The following is a 16,857-nucleotide window of genomic DNA, read 5'->3' as shown; positions in this document are numbered from 1 at the left end:
AAAAAAAAAAAAAAAAAAAGCAGCTTCTCTTTTCTGCTGCGTTTAATTATGATTATTCTTTGGAAACCGTGTGTTGGCTGGTTCTTGGTTATGCACAAGCATTTACTTAGATAGGATATTAACAAAAAATGAGTATTTTGTGCCTCCCGGCGATTATTCCCAATAGCGATCGATGGGCTCATTTTCAGCGGCAGTTTATATTTTCCCTGTGAGCAGAGTCCTTAGGTATTTCAGTGTTGAATAAATAGTTCTTCATGGTGTGTGCAGTGGCTCAGGGGCTCCCCGCTGAGATCATGTCCTTAATACAAACAATACACCACATTTATTCTAAGCTGACCGCACTGACCCCCAAAAGTTTGTTCCCTCCACTGGGAGTCCTCAGCCCTTTCACTCAGCTGAATGGCCCACACAAAGACCTTGTCTCATCTACAGTCCCTTCCTAAACAAAACTGGGAGGGGAGGGGAGGGGAGAGGAAGGAACAGACAAACCTTGACCCATCCACCTAAAAGAAAATTAAGGAATTTGCATTTTAAACCTTAAGTGGCTGTCCCTTATCCCACCCCCCTCCCATTTTAATGCTTTCTTTTCTAAATGCCTGAGAAGTTCCAGGCCCACATCATACTGACTGAGCTGATGTCCCAGCAAAGATCAGAATCCCTACTGGGATGAAAGACTCTTCTTTTCTCTCCTTTACATTCTTATTTCTCTGGAGATTTGGGGGGGAAATGCTGCTACTTAAAGAAATAGACTCTTTCTCCTTCCTTTCCCTCACTACCACTTTTTTGGGGTGTGGGGGAAGGGGCACCGATGTCTGTCTTTAAAGATTTCACTGAGTTTTCTCTCTTGCTTTCCTCTCTGTGCTAATTGTTTTTTAGCCTTGATAAATGGCAGATCTTCCCAGGCAAGAAGTTTACGGGTTGAAAGTGCAAATGTCCTGTGACAGTCTGATCCCATTTCCTTCTCGCTGCAATCTCTCTTTGAATGGTGGGGTTTGTTTGTTTTTTTTAATTAAGCCAAACAAATAGGGCTCACCCTGCTACAACTTGAAGGAGCACCTTTGCAACTTACGAAAGGCTGGCTGACATGAAAATGGCTCTTGGATTCATATTAGCACAAGGTGATGTTCAGGAGGGTCCCAATGTAGGTGCCGGTTGAATTCTATTGGGCCTGCAAAACTGACCATGAGAGCCAGACTCTCCTTGCATCTGCAGTTCCTTCCAGCCACTTGCTGACTTTGGTTGGGCTATGTTAGCAAGTAATAATCCCACTCTTTATTAACACACTCAGGGCAGGTCTACACTTCAAACACTACCTCAGCGCAGCTGCATCGATGCTGCGCTTGAATGAAGACACTCCACACCAAGGAGAGAGAGAGAGAGAGAGCTCCCTTCAGCATAGTTAATCCACCTCCCTGAGAGGCGGTAGCTATGTTGGTGGGAGAAGCTCTCCCATTGACATAGCACTGTCTACACTGGGGGTTAGGTCGGTATAATTATGTCGCTTGGGGGATGGTGGCTTTTTCACACCCCTGAGCTACATAGTTATATCAATATAGGTCTGTAGTGTAAAATAGACATGCACACACACCCGCTCTCAGTATGTCTTCACTGCAGAGTTAACTTGCATGATCAGCATCTGAGTCTCAACCTCAGGCTTGGGCTCGCCTGGATGCAATCAGCCCACATGCAAATCCCTACCTGAGTTACCGTGTCCTCACTGTTACAGCACTTCCCCCGTGTATGTCTCTAGGACTTCTCCAGACTTGATCGGTTGTGCTGAGCTGCTGTATGATTCTTTCCCAGTTAATTGTGGGAAAACTTGTTTGTCCTTCTGGGTACATGGGGGATTTGGGGAATTGTGGGAAGATATTGGAGGCCCATCCGCATTCGAGTGATTTAACCTGAGTCCCCAATGCAAAGATGGTGAGTTGCCAGCTCAAGTGTAAACCTCACTCTGGTTTTAGCCTACAGCCACAGAAAAGCCCAGCTAACCTGGCTTGAATGCACCACTAAACTCAGGTCAGAGGATTTTGTGTGTAGATGGGGGGAGAGTTAGAGACACACCTGAGTAAGAGCCTGGACTAACTCTGCAGTGAGTATCTGGTTCACACACTAACCCCATTTCTGTGGTTTACTTTATTATTTTAAATAGCAACAAACCAAAAGAGTAAAGTTTTCTCCCGAGCATGGCTGTTCATAGGGCTTTCCCTGCTGGACCTTGGCCCAGCTCAGGAAGGGAAAGAACATTCAACACTTTCCCTGGAATGGAGCCCCATTTGCTACTGAGTAGCCTGACATTGTTCTGACAGCTCCAAATTAGAACAGGGTTACTTGGAGAACAAGCCACATCTCGAGGTGCATTCATAATGAGGCTTGGCAGAATTAGATTTTATATGTATAATTCTGACTGATAACATCAGTATTTATTTTTAAGCTTTTCCCCCCCCCCCCAATTTTTATCACTTTAAATGTTCACAGTTGTGAGAAGTGAAGCAGGGGTTATCAGCCAATTATTTAATGAGAATAGATGTTGAGATTTAAAAAGTTAGAGGTTGATGACCATTAAAACACAAATAGTCAATGTCACATGTCAAAATATACCAAGTAAATATCCCTAAATCAAACTCTAAGTTCTCAAGCAGCATTTTTCTTTCTTTACCTGTCTGTAAATGTCAATGGTTATCAATGGAAATATTTTTGTCGGTTTGTTTGTGTACCATGAAATTTACATTTATCGACATTTACCGATAAAAAATCGAATTCTTCTTAGTCTATGCCATACCAAGACACCACATGTATTTACTCTTGTTCTCTCTTCCCACAGTGTTTATTGCCATGTTTTGACTGATCACAGAGTGTATTAGTATTGTCGGCTCCAAGCTTTCAAAAATCATGAATCAGGCCACCCATGAAATCATGTCATTTGTCTTTAAAAAAAAAAAATCGCAATTTTTAAAAAAAATAATAAATGTTAGGTTCTTTTTATTAGCTTTATGGTTATGAGGTTTCAGGGTCCAATGGAAAAGAGAGGGAGTAAAAAAAATGATAATAGGTGGGAATTTTACAATAATTTTGAAATGAAAAAAGTTGGTGGTATTAATCCCACCCACCCCTTCCCGCGCAAAAAAATAAATAAATTAAAAAGTGTATTTGGTTTGGTTTGATGTTTAGAAAGCTTTTTGAAAACAAAAATTTTGACAAGAAACAAATATGTTTTGTGGAAAATTCAACTAGCTCTAAAAAACCTTACATTTTCTTAAAATGGAAGCTAAAATTCTCCTATGTCACATGACTCCAGGAACTGGGGCTCTGAGAAAAAAGCTCTGAAAAATCAGAGTTGGCAGCATTGGTGATCATTCCTCAATGTTGGTCCCTTGTGTTTTATTGGCCTCTCTAGTGTCAAGTAGATGTATGGTTGATATATAATAAATGAATAATACTTTAAGCTCTTCAGAGCAGACTCATGTTCACCTCTGTTTTTTGTATAGCACCTAACACAATGAGGCCCCACCCTGAACAGGACCTCTGGATGTTACTCTAATAGAAATTAAATAATCATACAATACCTGAGCAGTGCTGGTTTCCACAGAGCTCAGGATTGGGGAGAAGGAAATCTCCGGGTATATCTACACTGCAGATTAAAGGCGTGTTCTTAATTTGGGTTAACTAACACGTATGACCTAGCTCAGGTTAAAATAGCAACGAAGACACAGCAACTTGGCTTTTAACTCAGGTTAGCAATTCAAGTTCAACCCCAGGTTACCCCAGAGGCTTGAATTTGAGCTGATAATTCGAGTTAAAGATGGGTTGAAGTAACTTCTTTGCTATTTTAACCCGAGTTTGCTAATGCCACATTAAGAACCCGTCTCTTTCTGCAGTGTAGACATACCCTTAGGGTCCATAAACTGAGAAGGAAGGGTGGGATTTGGTAGAAGAGAGAAGTCTGGCAGAATAATTTGCCAAACAAAGGGAGAAAGAGAGACATGATTAGTGGTGCAATGGGGCTTTTTGGTTCAGCGGGTGGGAGAGGGTTGAGTGGTCTAAATATCAGACTCCGATCTAGACTGTGAAGGCACCGTTCAGCCCTTCATCCTGAAAGTAGTTTGTTGAGTTCCATGCATTTTACTCAATGAATTTTTCAGATCAAACTTTAAGAATGGAAGGCCATGTGCTCAGCTAGTGTGAATCAGCATAGCTTCTGTGAAGATAGTGGCATTATGATTTACACCAGCTGAAGATCTGGCCTGGGGAAATCCCTGCCTGCTGTGTTGTGGTCATAAAAGAACCATGATTCCTTTTGTAAATGCTGCAGATGTTTTGGAGCCAGATCCTCAGCTGATGTAAATTGGCTCCAGTGACTTCAGTGGAGCATTGCTGATTTACACCAGCTGAGAATCTGACTCTTTTTTCTTCAGAAAACTACAGGATCTGGTTCACCTCTACATTACTCCAGTTTTACCCTTGTGCACCTGCACTGATTTCAGTGGGGTTACGCTGCGTGAAATCGAAGTGACTGTAATGAATCATACTCACAATGTCCTAGCTGTATTTTTTCCCTCCCTTAAGTTATTGATTTCTATTTAAGGCCTTAATGCCAGCTCAAACATTTTGTCTGGGACTTTAATTGTGTTTGCCTGCCTTCTATTGAATATGTGTCTTTATGCTGCAATACAATACAATTTTATTTAGCATCTGGTAATAAGAATCGGTGACTGCCAGTCAGTCCTCTAACATCCTTTTCATGTGCTATCTCCAACTCAGGCCACGTCTACACTAGGGACTCTTCTTTGCTGGTATAGCTGTAAAATGCTGGAAAGCACTCCTAGTATGGACCCAGCGCATCCTAGCAAAACTACACATTTGCTAGTACACCAGTAAAAGCACAGTTTTGCTGGTATAATCATGTCTGCAACAGGGCCTTTGGCCAGCACAGCTGCATCAGTCAGAATCACAACTTTTCACACCCCTTCTTGCAGAAGTTTGTAGTGTAGATAAGGCCTCATTGTTCAGCCTTTGGCATGTCACTTCATCCTGGTCTAAACGTTTTACTGGGACAACGATTTCTGTTAGGGGTGTGATTATTTTTTTTTCTAAAATAGTTATATCAGTACAACCCCCCTCGTGTGGATGCAGCTAAACTGGTATAAGGGTGCCTTATACCAGTATAGTTTATTTCCCTTCCCATCTGGGGCTAGGTCTACACTACAGCGGGGGGTCGACCTAAGATACGCAACTTCAGCTACGTGAATAGCGTAGCTGAAGTGGCGTATTTTAGGTCGACTTACCTGGCTGTGAGGACGGCGGCAAGTCGACCGCTGCCGCGCCGCCGTCGACTCCGCTACCGCCTCTTGCCGCGGTGGATTTCCAGAGTCGACAATAGAGCCATCAGGGATCGATTTTATCACGTCTTCACTAGACGCTGTAAGTCGATCCCCGATAGACCGATTGCTACCCGCCGGATCGGCGGGTAGTGAAGACGTGCCCTGGGAATAAATATGCTGGTATAAGGCACCTTTATACCGGTTTAACTGTGTCCACATTAGGGTGAATTGTACTGTTTTAACTATAATAATTAAATAATTAAAATGGTACAACTTTTTCTGTATAGACAAGCCCTTAACCTCTGTTCCTCAGCTTGCCCAGCTGTACAAAGGGGATAATAGTATCTATCCCACAGGGTGGATGTGAGCACGAATTAGATAATGTCTGCCATGTTCTTTGAGATTCTCTAGTGAAAGGTGCTATTGAAGTATCACATATACTGTTATTTGTTTCATATGATGTAGATTGTAAGTTCTTTGGGACAGGGATATTTTCTCACTAGTTGTGGCCTCTAGGTGCTACTGTAATACACATAATTAAGACTAACACTACAACGCATACAGTCTGTGTATTAGAATGGTTTACAGAACTAAGGCCAGGTCTACATTAGTAACTTTTGCCCGTACAGTAGTAATGTTGGCTATGGGCATGATTTTCTGCTGACATTTCTATGCCAGCAAAAGTCCTAGTGTAGACACAGTTATAGCGGCATACAAGTGATTTTGCTGACATAGCTTATTTTCCTCAGAGAACCGGTATAAGCTGTACCAGCCAAAGTTTCTTTGGGGGGGGAGCATGTTGCGGGGGGGATATAAGCTTGATGTATGGTAGAAGGGGCTGCCTGTGTAGCTATACTAACATTACACCAGCATGCCTTTTCTGCACATCTAATGTAAATAGGAGCAAAGGGAGAAAGGCTGCATGTTTTCAGATTAGAAACCAAGCTGCATACAGGTAGGCCAGTCTAGTGGTTGTGTCACTGCACGGGCACACAGGAGAGCTGAGTTAAAGTCTTCTAAAATGTTGATAACAATGCTTCTTTTCTTTGCCTCATCTATTTAGCTTTTCTCTATTTCAACGGAGCCTAAGGGAGTTCGGCACCCAAGTTCCACTGATATTCAATAGGATTTGGGCACCTAACTATCGGTTCCTTTAAAAAAAAGTAGCCTTGGGTTATGTGTATGTACACCTAATACAAAGGGGGCTCTGATCTCAGCTGGGGCCTCTAGGTGTTACTGCAATGCAAATAATGAAATAGAAAAATAACGTGCTGTGGAATAGCAGGCTGGAGGTACTCTGTGTCCTCGCCAAGCTCTTTGAGACAACATTTCAGGGATTTCTGGGGAAAGGAGCAGGTTCCCCAGGTTTTTTTTTTTTTTTTTTTTAAACCTTCCTCCTCCAAAAAGAGTGTGCCATTTACTAACTACTTACCCCGCCTTACACAACCATGTTTCTGCTCCGTTCTCCCTGCTAACACAGCCTTCAGCCTCCCAGAGGTTTTCTGACTTCTCCTTTGCTTACCCAAGGAAACTGCATGACCATTTCTGTTTGGAATTTGTTCTCTTTTTCCCTTCAGTGCTTTTCTTTTTAGGCTCATTAAGAAATCAATAACTGGCTCAGCAGGGCTTCGCTTAACCTGATTCTGGGAGTATTTCTAACCCCTGAAACGTGAACTGAGTTTTCAAATTGACTTAGCTGGTTTTGCTTTTGCTCATTTCCACTTGATAATATTTTCTGTACTACATTCCCCTCCATCCCCCTCCTCCCCAAATACACACACAGATTTAGTGCCGGTGAAAAGTCCTAGATTGACAGCCCTGCACAATGAAATCCTCTGCTTAATCACAGAACAGGTACAGCAGGAGCAGCAGTCTCTGTGTAAGTGTCCCAGCAATCCTCACTCCAAAAAAGCTGTCTATCTTGAACCTGGCTGCGTGAATTAGAACAATCTCCTTGCCCCATTCGTCCTTAGCCTTTCTGTTGAGATGGCCACTTGGATGTCGATTGATGGAATGGTTTTTATGATGCGGACACGTCCTCTAGGACCTGGACTGATGTCACCAGCTGGTTTCACCCAGGACAGCAAACAGCCCTTAGATGGTAATGATTTAGTGTCACTACTGTATTGGGACAGATCTAGAGGCAGAAGGCTCTTTATCCCTTTACCCTATATTCCACTTGCCTCCTCTGGTTGCAGGTTTTATAGCAATTGTCTCCTCTGGGTATAAGCGAGATGCTATCCCCACGCTAACACCAATAGTTAGCTCTGACCTCCCTGACATTGTTCCCCGTATCATGGGCCTCGGGCTAGAGCTGTTGGAAAAATGGAACATTTCTCCTGTGAAAAATTTCAGATTTTTGATTAAAGAATTCCAAAAAGAAATTTTCATTATTTCATTTCAAATTCAAATTTTTGTTTCAGTTTCTGGAAATCCCCAAAATGTTAGTTTTTAGGTTTTATCTCCCGTTATCTCTCTTTTTATTTCCCTTCACCCTTTGTCTGCTGGAAAAGGTGGAAAAATAAAACAGAGAGAAAGTGACGGGAAAATCCTGAGAAATCTGTTCTCACCATTGGAGCCAAATTTTCAGAAGAGCTCTGCACCCAATGCACACCAACTGCACTCAGGGCCGGCTCCAGGTTTTTTGCCACCCCAAGGGAAAAAAAAAAAAAAAAGGCGTGCTGCCACCGAAGCAAAAAAAACTCCAAAAAACCAGGAGTGCCGCCCTTTGAAAAGTGCTGCCCCAAGCACCTGCTTGGAGCGCTGGTGCCTAGAGCTGGCCTTGACTGCGCTGAACTCTTAATGAAAACCTGGTCCATATTGTGCATCACCTACAACACAGCCATGAAGACCCAGGTCTCTGGTGCGATGGCATATGGTGCACAACTAAGTATGAGTCCAGAAATCTCTCTCTCTCACACACCTAACAGGTAAGCACAGATGTGCACACACAATATCACATAATCACTCAAACTTAGTCTCTGTCTCTTATACCCATCCACGCACACACATTTTGATATGCCACGCATGCAGGCTTCTTCAAAACAATTAAGTTAGTTGATCATACTCCTAGCAACCAAACCCAAATGTTGCAACTATGCTGTGGCTGAAATCTACCACCTCCAGAAAGTTACCACACCAGTCCCTCTCAAGACGGGAGGTCAGCCAGATTGGCGTGACCATCTCCCCTCTCCAAGGTGTAGCAGCTAAATTCCATCACTGAAGACACCTCCTATTGAGTGCACACACCTTCTTTTCTGTCTTGGGCATGGGGTTACTTTTTTCTAGTATACCCCTGTAGGAATAATGTTATGCTAATAAATGACCCCTGCAACATATCAAAGGGAAAGGGATGTATTAATTTCCTCTTTGGGACATGATGAACTGCAAGTTTCTCATGAACTTCATATGCTGTTATGTTTCTGCTTTCTACTGAAATACTGACCTGACAGTGACATTATGGGTCCTAATTTTGCCCAAGTTTAGACACCTCATACCAGTTTGACACTAGTCAAAGCTTGAAATATCTCATCCATGAGAAACTCTGACATTTTAAATTATTTTTTCCCTTCTGATTTGGATTAAAAAAAAAAATTTTGAAATTTCTTTAAAAAAAACATTTTGGGTGAATCTAAACATCGCATTTCAATTTTGATTTTACTTTTCTATTTTGATCTTATTTTTTCATTCTTTTATGTTTTATTTTCATATTATAAAGTGATAGAAAATAAAAAAAATTGAAAATAAATGTTAAAATGTTCCATTCTGACAAGGTTGAAATGAAATGTTTCCACCTTATTGAAATGATTCATTTAAACTTTTTAAAATTGAAATGTCATCAATATTGACATGGTCCTGCAGCACAGTTAGATTTTGACAAATCAGCATTTTCCAATGATTTCACTAGATAATTTTTAATCTGCTCTGACACCAGGTTTTTCAGAAGTGCTCAGTTCCTGTTTAGGCACCTGCATGGACTGGCCAGATTTTTTAAAAGTGCCTTGAACCAAGTAACTCCCACTGTTGTCTAGTGTAAAAGAAACAAGGGAGCAGGGTCAATGTGTAATAGAAGTACTGGAGCTCCCAGCCTTAAGTAGCTTCCAAGGATGGCAATGCGACCAGTTTTAGATAGACCCCAAAAGCTTGATTCCTGAGAGGTTTCACAATGCAAATGTTGTCATTCTATTTGCTCTTGGTGTAACTAAATTAAATGCTTTGTGATGCAGGACAAACTCAGTTCTAGTCTAATTCAATACACCTATTTATTTCAAAAGGAAACATTGGGTTCAACAAGATGATGATGTATAAAGCAGCATCATTTCTTCACGGAAACATCAATCCTGGTATCTCAGATCTTTGTCAGCTCCCTTCTCTGTCATTTCCTCCTCCAAAAATATCCCGATTTCTTTTTTGTTTTCTTTGTTTAAGGTGTCACAGTCATTTAAAAACAAAAACAGTTGCAGATGTCTGCAACAGGAACTATTAGATTACAAGCCTGTGCTGCAAATCCACTTGCATTAGCAACACTGACAATTTAAAGGAAGAGCTTTTGGGAAATATTTGTTGCAAATGTTCCTGGGATACATCTGAACTCCAAAAATGGTAACTGAGCAGAAACAGGGACTCTCTTTTGGAGTAGGCATTGAGAGAGTAGATTGAGCTGAAATTCAGCAGTTGGAGAAGAATTTGGGAATAGTATGTTGGTATGTGATCACTGTTCTCATACCCATTTTAGATGCTACATGCTAGAAAATTGCCCTAGACTATATAACGATATATAGAATTGTGATCCATCTTAAACAGGGGGTATTAATTAAAGAAACAGCTACAAACTATGCATAAGTAAGCAGACTTCCACACAGCTCAAGTTCCAGCTTTGTCTCCTTTGTTTACCATGGACCATGCCCTATTTGGAACTATACAGCCCACAGAGACATCTACTAGTGGCTGAATAGTATACTAACAAATACCTTATTTCAACCCAGGATCCTGGTTCACCATTTTTCTGCATGTTATCTAGTCTTTTACACCTGTGCAAAGTGGGTAAAATAATACCATTTGGTTTCAGTACTGCAAATCCCTTTTGCATGGGTGTAAATAGTTACACAAGGTGCAGGACAATGGTGAATGGAGCTCAGTGCCTTTGCTGGCCTTTCTTGTCAGGCGTTTTGTAGTAGGTGGGATTGTCAAAAACATGGAGCAGATTAGCGCCTTCTGTGGGCAACAGGTGAGAGCCCAGTATATTTCTACATGTCAGAAGTCTGATCAATCCATTCTTCGATCTTGTGTTTGTGACAGAGAACAGAGATTACTCACCAGACCCAAAGAAACTGAAAGACCCAGTAGAAGCTGGTCCCTGTCCGTTGCCTTGTTTTATTGAGAATAGGTTGTCAGGGCCACGCGCCTTCAACATAACACTATATGGTTGTAGCCCCTTCCTCCCACCCCTGCCATTCCACAGTCAGAAGTTGCTGCATAGGGGACTGGGTTAGAAAGAGAACTACGTAAGAGGAGAATATCATTCAAAAGGGCTTTCATCTTCTTAGACATTTAATCATGGGATTAAGGAGATCTGCTCTCATGGAATGCCTTAATATGATTCTTTGCACTTACAGCTGTAACAGCAATTTCAATCCCATGCAATATCTTTGGGGGCCATATTATATTATGTTTATGTGTCACCATGGGCCAGGGATTGTATGCAACTCCAGGAGGGAGGGTTACCACAACTCCTCTATGAACGAAAAACCCTGGAGAGTGATTAAGGTGAATCGCTTAGGATGTAAATGCCTTCCGAGGGGTACCACCCAATGCGGCGGCTTGCATAGACTGGTTCAAATTGGGTTTTCCAGAGACCAACAGATAAAGAAAGGGCTTTTGGCATAAAAAGGCTGCATTTAAACTGACTCGGGGCTTTCTTTCTGATCCAGCAAATAAACAGGACCTGCTGTCCAAGGGGTCTCCAATCCTTGTGGAAGAGTTGGAAAGATTTTGGTCTTCTAGAGCCCCATAACACTGATGGATGACCTCTGGTAAGCTTTTAGCATGAGTATAGGAACTTTTATTGGGTTTTTAAATATGTTTTCTCTGTAATGCTTTCACCTTCAGAACAAATGTGCTTGCTTAGAGGGAGCTGTGGTAACTTGTAACAGCTGGCAATGCACTAGTCATAGCCCTGAGAGAGAAAAAAAAGCACAAGTGCTGGCCATCAGGCAGACTGGCTTACTGAGAATGTCACAGTGTAAGGCAGGGAGCTGTGCAGCCTTAAAGCCCTCGGTCAGAAGGGAGTGGGAAAAGGGTCCCAGCCCAGAGACAGGGGATGGCTAGGGATCTGAGGCCTGACTGGATAGTGCTGGAGTGGGCAACGGAGGGGGTGGAGGCAGGAGCAGTTATTCTGAAATTGTGATAACAGTATCTGATGCTTCTCATGTGAGGATCTCAAAGCATTAATCCATGCAGCTCCATAGCACTGTGGAGAGACAAGGATTACCACCCCATTTTGCAGGTATCTGAACTCAAGCAAAGAGACTTTCTAAGGCTAGGTCTACACTAGTGGGGGGGGGCGGGGGGGTCGACCTAAGATACGCAACTTCAGCTCCGCGAATAGCGTAGCTGAAGTCGGTGTATCTTAGGTCGATTTACCTGGCCGTGAGGACGGCGGCGAGTCGACCGCTTCCGCTCCCCCGTCAACTCTGCTTCCCCCTCTCACCGCGGTGGGAGTTCCGGAGTCGACGGCAGAGCAATCGGGGATCGATTTTATCGCATCTAAACTAGACACGATAAATCGATCCCCGGTAGATCGATCACTACCCGCCAATCCGTGTCCTAAAGGTCCTATGGCAAGTCGTTGGCAGAGACAGGAATGGAACCCAAATGTCTTAGCTCCTAATCCCCTGCTTCAAACCCCAGGTCACTCTGCAGGAGCTTGTTCCAACCTAATATAGGAAAGACAACCTCTGCCTTTCTGAACCAGCCAGGGCAGCCCAAAGCTGGAGTCTGACCAGCAGTGCCTAAAAACAAAAGGCAGGGCTGCAAAACTGCTTTCCTCTGCTGCTTCCTGTGTAACTCACTGGGTCTCCACCCCATGCAAGGGAAGTATGAATGCAAAAAGCATGTGAAAATGTAATGCCCATAACCAATGAGAAGTAGTTATCTGTCATCCCTGTCTCTAATCAAATATACCCGGGGTGCTTCCAACCTGGGATTTGGCGGGGGAAGGCTGCTATTCTGGGGGCTGGGGTTTACATCTTATTTTTTGCAGGGCCTGGAAGGAACAGTCTCTCTACTTTATTCCAACTTTAAAAGCATGGTAGAGGAGGGGAATGGAGAATGAAAATCCCTTTGCTGCAGCACTGTCAGCCCCTTAGTTTTCCTTCAAGTCTGACAGGCCCAGGATGAAAGGTTTGGTGACAGCGGCCTGACAGTGCACATCAACAGCTTTGAATGTCTTAACAACCCGGCTACTGGAGATGCATTCAGAAGAATCTGTGAACTGCTTTTCCCCTTTAAAGCTCTTGCTAGCCCATGTCATCCAGTGAAATCTTTTGTAGTTAAAAATGTGTGGAACTTTTTTTTAATGCCTGTGTGCACACAAACACAAAATGCTTTACTCCCTTTCCTTAGTTTTTTTTTTTTATGTCTGGTTTTCCTTGAATTGCTTTTCTGCGTTAAAAGTTTCCTTCGTAGACAACATGGTGAATTTTTATCCTTTAATTTTATTTTAAAGCCATAACTCCACTCGGTTGAGCTAAACTGATCTACTCAGCTGAGGATCTGGCCATATGTATGAGACATGCAAAATGAGTTTTTAGTCAAAGGAAAAGGAATCTATGATCACACAGCACTCCAGTTCTTGGAATTTGCATCATAAAATATAATTCACCAGCCATTCCATTTGCATATGTCTTGAACTGATGGTCATTGATTGCAATAACCATGGTATGTCATTATTTGTGATACATAATAATTAAGTTTACATGGTGTTGTGTCCAGTCATTGGCAGGAGTGGATATGTTTCTGTTGCTTCGGTTTCCAGGCAGCAAACACAGTTTGATTAATTGATTTGGTAGGGAATTTTTGTGGAGTCATAGGTAATATCAGAGTAGCTCTGAAATCTGAAGGTTTCATTCGACTGAGTACCTCAGATCTGGATGCTTTCTCCACTTTTGGATCTGCAGAATGGAAGTGGAAAATCTCATGAGAAGAAGGATTTCTTACTGTGGGCTTGACTGTTAGCTTACAATGTATCCAGGGCAATGCTATTTGAAAATGTGTTAAGTGGCCTTCGTTAACCCTAGAGGTGAATGGAGGCTCTCCTTTAGAGGCCTGTGCTTTAAGAACAAAAAGATTTGTGTTCTGTCTCTGCTGCTGTCATTGTTCTGGAACAGCCTTCAAAGGGGAGTTGGGCTACGTCCTCACTACGGGGGGGGGAGGGGGGTTCGATTTAAGATACGCAAATTCAGCTACGCAAATAGCGTAGCTGAATTCGATGTATCGGAGCTGACTTACCCCGCTGTGAGGACGGTGGTAAATCAACCGCCGCGGCTCCCCCCTTGACGGCGCTTACTCCTACCTCCCCTGGTGGAGTACAAGCGTCGATTCGGGGATCGAATGTTGCGTCCCAACGAGACGCGATAATTCGATCCCCGAGAGTTCGATTTCTACCCGCCGATTCAAGCGGGTAGTATAGACGTAGCCTTAGTGGAGGCAAAAAACCTAACTTGTTTCACGACTGAGCTTGGTAAGTTTATGGAGGAGCTGCTATGATGAGGTCGCCTACAATGGCCTATGGCTCATCCATGACTACTATTAGCAAATCTCTCCACCAGCTGGTGATGGGACACTAGATGGGGAGGACTCTAAGTTACTACAAAGAATTCTTTCCCAGGTGTCTGGCTGCTGGGTCTCACCCACCTGCTCAGGGTCTAACTAATTGCCATATTTGAGATCAGAAGATAATTATGAACAAATCGGCTGTAAGAAGGAATTTAAATAGAAAATTGTGAATGATAACTAGGAACTGTTTAAGAACATTTTACTCAATATCCAAACCGCCATAATTGAGAAAGGAAGATACACAGATTAATAAACCAGGCCTGGCTTAGAGGAGAAGTGAAAACAGCAATAAAAATATACATATAACAAATGGAAAAAAGGGGAAGTTAATAGCAATTAATATAAATTATCAAATTGACAAAGGAAGCTAAAGGATACAGGGAGAAGTCTATGGTCAACAGAGTTAAAAAAAATTAAATAATATTTTGAGTATATCAGGAAGAAAAGGAATCGTAATCATAGTATTGGTCCATTATTAGATGGAAATGGTAGAATTGTCAATAAAAATGCAGAAAAGGCAGCAATGTTCAATAAATATTTCTGGTTTGTATATGGAAAAAAGTCAGATGATGTATTCATCTCAGATGATGATGATTAAATACTTTCCAGTCCAATAGCAACCAAGGATAATGTTAAACTGCAGCTATTAAAGTCAGGCATCTTTAAATCAATGGGTCCAGATAACATGCATCCAAGAGTTCAAAAAGAGTTGGCCAAGGAGCTTTCTGGCCTACTAATGCTGATTTATTTTTTAAAAAATATGTCTTGGAAAGCTAGTGAAGTTCTAGAGGACGGAAAGAAAGCTAATGTTGTGCCATTATTTTAAAAAGGGTAAATGGCATGACTCCGGTAATTATAGGTCAGTCAGCCCTCTAGCCAAGTCATGCTCCACTGAAGTTCTCTTACTGACCCTACCCCAGGGCCTCCACCCCACAGGAGCCTAATCTGTTCCTGCAAAGTTCCTCTTATATTGTTTCTTGTGTAGTTTAAGGCTCTTTTACACATCATGTTGTGGTGTAAAGCACCTTAAATAAAGGAATATCTGGGCCAGTGGAGTTTTGCCCTCTTATATCAGGTCTGAATCTGGCCTATAGGATTTGCATATCTAAACCGGCCCATAGAGCCCACTATCCTACCTATTGCACCAGCCAACGCTTGATGCATCAGAGGAAGGTTTTAAAAAATCCCCTTTATTCCATAATGCACCTAATCAGTTGAGCAGTGATATACATGGTGGGAGGAGTGAGGGTAGGTAATCAATTCCTCTCTGACCTCCACAGGTGACCAGCTTGTGGGATGCGCTTACTTTTATTATGTTAGCATGTATGTTACGTTTATTAATGGTCATAAAACTCTCCAGCTTGTCTTTAAATCCAGCCAACAGCATGACTCAACCACTGGAATGTTTGACTTGAAACCACCACAAAGGTTTTGAATTACTCATGGTGGCAATAAAAACATTCTTCTGGCTAAAGCTGTGCTTTATGGTTGGCTTTTTTTTTTTCTGCCACCAACATATAAATGGTCGAGTCTGAACTTCCCACTCCCCTTCCCCAAAATAATAAGAGCCAGGAACAGACAAAGTTAACTCAATGGCCGGAGCAAAGTTGCTGGAATGGTGGCTGGTTAATGAGACACATGGATAGGTTGGTGTTACACTCATTTCTGCAAGTAGCATTTAAGTTAAAAGGCCCTTCTGCTATATAGCTCCTTTAGTAAAAGTTAGGTGTCTACCGCAGGGATTTTCAAATGGCCCAAGGGAATTAGGCACCCAAATCATATTGCCCCTTAGTTGCAGTTGGGCACCTAACTCCCTTACACGCCTTTAAAAATTCTACCCTAAATCTATACTCAGGCACATAATCAAGAGATATGTTCTGCCATATACGTTGAGTAGTACCTGTTTTCTCTGCTGCAGTGCAGAACTACAACAGGGAGTGCGGTATTACTCAGCATGAGGCAGAGGGAACGTCTATGCTGTAATAAGAAACCATTGGCAAGGAGTCTCAGAGCACAGATCAGTTGACACAGGCTCACAGGGCTTGAGCTGAGGAGCTAAAAATTGCAGGTAGATGTTTGGGCTTAGGCTGGAGCCTGGGCTCCAAGACACCCTCCACATCCCCCACCGCCTTGTGGCTCTAACCCGAGCCCAAACGTTTACACTGGAATTTTTAGCTCCGTAGCCTGAGATCCACGAGCTCAAGTTAACTGATCCGAGCCAGTTGCAACCGTGCTCCGGGTCTTTTATTGCAGCGTAAACATTCCCCGAGGGTATGTCTACACTATGAAATTAGGTCGATTTTATAGAAGTCGATTTTTTAGAAATCGATTTTATACAGTCGATTGTGTGTGTCCTCACTAAGCGCATTAAGTCGGCGGAGTGCGTCCACAATACCGAGGCTAGCATCGACTTTCGGAGCATTGCACTGCGGGTAGCTATCCCACAGTTCCCACAGTCTTCGCCGCCCATTGGAATTCTGGGTTGAGCTCCCAATGCCTGATGGGGCAAAAACATTGTCGATTACATGCAGCCAGACACCAGGGAGGTTAGAAGAGCACAGCAGGGCGCACTGCGCATCAGAGAAGCTCTGAAAACCAGTTTCATGACTGGCCAGGCTACGGTGTGAAAGTTCTGTTTGTTTCTCCTTGATGAAAACCCGAATGTTTGAAACCCGAATGTTTCTCCTTGATGAAAACCCGA

Source organism: Terrapene carolina, unplaced genomic scaffold, assembly GCF_002925995.2.
Source record: "Terrapene carolina triunguis isolate 2854851 unplaced genomic scaffold, T_m_triunguis-2.0 Scaffold192, whole genome shotgun sequence".
In the NCBI taxonomy this organism is placed as follows: domain Eukaryota; kingdom Metazoa; phylum Chordata; order Testudines; family Emydidae; genus Terrapene; species Terrapene triunguis.
This window is presented reverse-complemented; position numbering follows the sequence as displayed.